Here is a 5,320-nt window from a genome sequence, read left to right on the forward strand (position 1 = left end):
TTCCAGCCCTGTCCCCGGCCTAAGAGGCTGCGAACAAAAATTTCGAGATCGGGCTTCGGATGGTCTTTCTGCAATCCCACCCCGCCTTCTCTCGGTGGTCACCCCAGTCAGAACTCGGCCACCTCACTACAAAACTGGATTTCTTGTTTATGATTGGCTCTTCCAGATTCCGCCCCGCCCCTCCCTTAGGTGAGTAGCCATTTAGCAGGCTTTCAGCTCTTGAGTGGCACCCTGCAGTTCCTCCCAGTCCACGTAGCTGTGGAGGCTTCTTGGCCTTATCCCAGGATTCTAGTTGTCTGGATAGAATTCGCGTCCTCGTTTTTCTTTCCTCGCCCTCCCTTCCCTCCTGCTGGAAACACGTATCCCAGAGGCTTCGCAAGCGTGGCCGAGGTGGCCTCAAACCCATCCGGTCGCCCAAAACATCAAGAGCTCGGAGAACCTGGGAGTTTGACCTGGCAGCGTTCTGCACAGGACCTGGTTCTCCCGGGATACTGGAATGTTAGAATGTGAAATTGTCTAATTTATCAGTTATGTCCACACGTTCCTTGTATTGATGGGGAAACTGAAGTCTAGAGGGCACAGAGCCTCAACCAGACCTGGTCACCCAGCTTCTAGTTCAAGCTCTTGCACAGTGCCGAGTTTTCTATTCTCAACATGTAAAGGAAACGTGAAGGCCGCCCTAACAGGTCATCCCGGGGTCTGAGGTGACCACAGTTCAGGTCTGCTGTGATAAGTGATTCATTTACACTGAGAACTGGTAATTGGATCAGAATCCTTATTTAGGTAGTTCAATCAGTGTATTCTCCCTCTGCAGGGAAGTGTAGAACCACATGATTATCAGGAGGCTGCCTTGGGAATCATAACAGCCAGGCTGGTTGGGTGACCTTAATCGTCAAGGTCACCTGGCTCTGATAGCCAGTTTGATATACGTCTGCAACCAAGCAGAACCTGATAGTACAGAGCACTCTCTCTACTGGAGGAGAATTCTAGACATCACTCATGTCTGCAACTTGGTCTGTTTTTGTCCATGCACATCTCCCTCTCCCCGTGTGCCCCCGCCCCCCCCCCCCCAGGATACAGCACACTCTGGTTAGAGTGACCTTGATTGATTGACTTGGTGGTTTCCCAAACCGCTATCAACCACCTATTGAGAGATCACCTCTTTTCTCCCTTTAGATATGCTTCTTATCTGCTTCACTTCTAATTTCCAAGTAGCAGGGCTTTTTTACAGCCCCAGGGCGGCATTCTTGATGTCTCATTCCTTTAGGGTGTCAAAGACAAACTTTGATTTGGATTATCTGTAACCAGAACCTGACTCCCAATGGCCTTGTTAGGCCCCTCTGCATTCTCTTCCCTCAGGCAGGTCCTGAATTCTCTCCACCCTCTCACTATTCCACCTCTATTGATCTGGTTAATATCTTTAAGATACTCAGTCATATTACTGGGTCTAAGAGAATGAACATTTCTAAGGCTCTTAATACGTGCTACCAAATCATGTTTTTCCTCAGTAATGCCAATACTGGATACCATGATAATGAAAAACGTTCCACCAATCTGATAGACAAGAAATGTCATGTCACTGTTGTATTAACAAGTTTTTTCCTTCTCCACCTGGCCACTAGGACACTTAGGTATTGGCTCTCAAAGAGTTTAGTGATCAAAAATTGGAGTGAAACAAAATGAACAATCTGAAGAGTGAGATTATAGATATGATTTTATATTATAAAACATCCTATAAAACTTAATAGCCCACTAGTTTTATGATACAACTATATATTGCAGGTTGTTTAAAAGGCTAAAAATTCAGTGCCATCATCATGTAAACACAAAATTCACAGAGACAACACAATTGTCATTACACAAGCAAATTCTGTGGGGATTACATCTGCTTCTGCAATAAATGTTCCCTTTTTGTATACTAAACACAAGCTTTATAATCTGATATTTTGGAAAACTTACCAGCCAAACAACTCATATCAAATTAAAACAAGCTGAAGCTAAACTTATAATTAAAAAGCAAAAGTGGCATCAAGTGAAAACCATAAACTAAGAAAACGCAACACTGGTGTTGCACTAGGCTTCCTTGAAAACTCCGGATATTCAAATATTCAAACTATCACCATGTGTCTGTGTTGATATTGTAAAGCAAATAAGTCTTAGGATACTGAATTGGAATCCTTAGAAAACTAATAATGTACTAATTTTAGTTTATGAATACCAAATTTTAGTAGATTTCAATTACTCATTTAGGTTGCTATTAAGAGTGGGAGAAAGGGCAGATATTTTTAGATCAGTGGGCAGCTGACCATACTTACAAAACATTACTTTAGAGGCTCATGGCCCTGGCTCCTGGCTCCAGATGACTTGCTTCAAGAGAGCGCTGATGAATAGCCAGTGGAAGGAGGAAGTGGCACCACCAGCTGGTCCTAAAGCATAGAGGCTCATGAAAACATAGCACCTCCATCCTGCATCCATCAAGAAAAGGCCCTTTCCTCCTGTAATACACAACTTTGTAGCATGAGACGAATTCAGTCCTAAATGTTCACTTTAACATAAATTACCTCCATAAAAAAAGATCTAGAGTATGGAGGTTATGTTCAGGGCAACTTGTGGAGGGTCCAACTTATTCATCAGAATGGGTTGCCTAGCACAGTCTCCCATCTCTTGAATGTTCAAGAAAAGGTCGCCCAGTTAGATGTTATGTAGACAAGGGATCCTGCTTTGGGTGAGAGATTAGTCTTTTCAACTCTAAAAATGTTATTCCATGAATCTAAGTACCTGTTGGAACAACCCTTGAATCAAGTTCAACTTTACTTATTGTTTCCTCGAGGCTATTCCTACTGCAAACTTTATCTTGGTTTTCATTCTCATTTTGGCAGTTATATTGGGAATAACTAATGTCTGAACATTTAACTAACATGTTTGAAGAGAAATTTCTGGATGGTATCCTATTTCTTTTTAAGTTATATTTTATTTTTCAATTACCACAAAATATTTTATAACAAGAGTCAAATATGTGATAATACAATTTTCTTTATTAAAAATAATTTACAGCATCAGTAACATATACACAATTGTCATCAACTGAACTTTGCCTCCAATATATTTCTATACAATACTTAAAATTATTGAACTTAAAACTGTTATACTGTTTTGTTGGCTTTAAATAATAGACAATGATTTATATTTACTTAAGTGAGATATATGGTTTCATAATTACATACTATGTGTAAAACTGATAGAAACATCAGCACTATCACACTTTAGGGGAAAAGTCACTAAAGAAGACTAAGTCCACCTCCTTCCCCTCTCTTTTATAACTCCAAATCAAACTAAGATAGGGTCAACATCCAGTATCTTAGCACTTTCTCCTAAACCTAAAGGCAAAAGAAAGGTGTCTTTTAATTCAACCACAGAAAAATGTCAAATAATTTCTCCTCATCCTCTCACTCAACACTGAGAAGGCAAATGCACACAACACTGTTACCATATATGCAAACAACTAGAATTCTGATTTAGGTCTTAGCTGTACTTTTTGTCCTTTAGTACCACTGAAGTTTGATTCCCAGTGAAAAACTGAGCAATTTAGCTAAAGGGAGTCTAATACCTCTCATTCAAATGTCAGCTTGGAGATAAAACAGGAAGTAACAACTGTCATCTTGGAAACTTTTTAGGTATACTAATGGCAATTCAGTGACTGGATGACATTTTCAGCGATTAGCAACCCAAAGGCATGAAATATGGCAATGGTATGTAGCATAATGTTTCTTAAAATATAACAAAAATGCTGCTGTTGATAATGACCTTTGAAATTGTACTTTTAAATTCACAACACTAATTTGCTTCTCTAAGGGGCCTATTATACTTCCTGCCACAATATTTGTGTATTCGTTTTAGAACACCAAATTATCCAGATATATTCAACAAAGGAGATAAGTAAAACAATAAAAACCAACACGGGCCACATTTTTGCAAACACAGAATTTGGCTGGAGGCAGAAATATAGGTATGCTTTGGGACACACATCCATGACTCTCCTCACAAACTGATAGCCATTGCTTACCAAGCTTTTTGGTTCATTGTATATAAGCAAGAGATTAAGAGAACCTTGATTTTGTTCCTGAAATACAATATCTGCTTGTATTATTACTGGACTAGGTAGACTGGAAATTTAAATGCTTAATTCACAGCTGGCTAGCTTTATCATCTCTTCATCTCCTAGATGTGCTGTTTATGATGATGCCCAGGCCTCTGCCCGTAGGTTACATATTATATTATAGTATGGCTTAAAAATGAAACAGATGTTTTCCCCACACGTAACAATCTGGATTATCATTTCTTCAAAGCCTGTAACAGATATTTTAATGTTCAACTTGTAAATTCTCCATCCCTAATTCATGTTTTCATGTAAATTAAAAACATATGCACTGACAAATACACAGCATTATAAAATATCAAGAACATGTGATTTGAAAGTATCAAAGAAAATATTTATAAAAAATTTAAATAAAAGGGAAATCATTTTGCAAACTCTAGTCCATCTAATTGTCTAAATACATATTTGCAGAATATTTTCAAAAGATTGTATGATTTGATTATGTGCAAAGTTCTCAGTGGTCTTTACCCACTGGTTTGGTAATTTCAGCATTTTAGCTTAAAACAATTCTTTATTCTGTGCAATGTGAGCTAATTCTGAATTGCAGTAACTTAACTAGGTCATATGATGATCTCCATGTGGGAAAAAAAATCACTACAATTAACCTTCTGCCTGCTAAGTTTAATTTCTTAATTAAAAAAAAAAGGTATAGGACTTTTTGGAATTAATTATCCAACCTTTTTCTTAAAAGTTGACAAACTTCTTGTTGACATAACATTTGATGTGATAAACAGACATGCAAATAGAGAAAATACAGTATTCAGACAGCAATAACTTAAGTGTTTTATCCTGACGGTTAGCAAAAGCATACATAATTAATAGTATCATGCTTCCCAGGTAAAATGATTCAAAATGACAGGAAATCGATTTAAATAATTAAGAAGTAACCAACATTTAAAAACTGTTTAGGGTTGAGCAACCATATAATTTAGGGTGGATAATTTTAAAATCTAGAGGAAATCATGTTAGCGTTTAATGATTAAAGTTCTCTTTAGCAACCATAAATGAGTGTGGAATTTTAGTTAATAATACCTAAAATATTAGGTTATAGGAAGTTACAGTATCACACAGAGTGAGCAAAATAATCCAATTGATATAATGCCATCTGAGGCTTGCCAGGGTCACAGCAGCAAATTACTGAAAAATTAAGGGCTGCATATGTGA

The sequence above is a fragment of the Monodon monoceros genome, unplaced genomic scaffold (genome assembly GCF_005190385.1).
Source record: "Monodon monoceros isolate NGI ecotype Baffin Bay Population unplaced genomic scaffold, NGI_Narwhal_1 Super_Scaffold_21, whole genome shotgun sequence".
NCBI lineage: Eukaryota > Metazoa > Chordata > Mammalia > Artiodactyla > Monodontidae > Monodon > Monodon monoceros.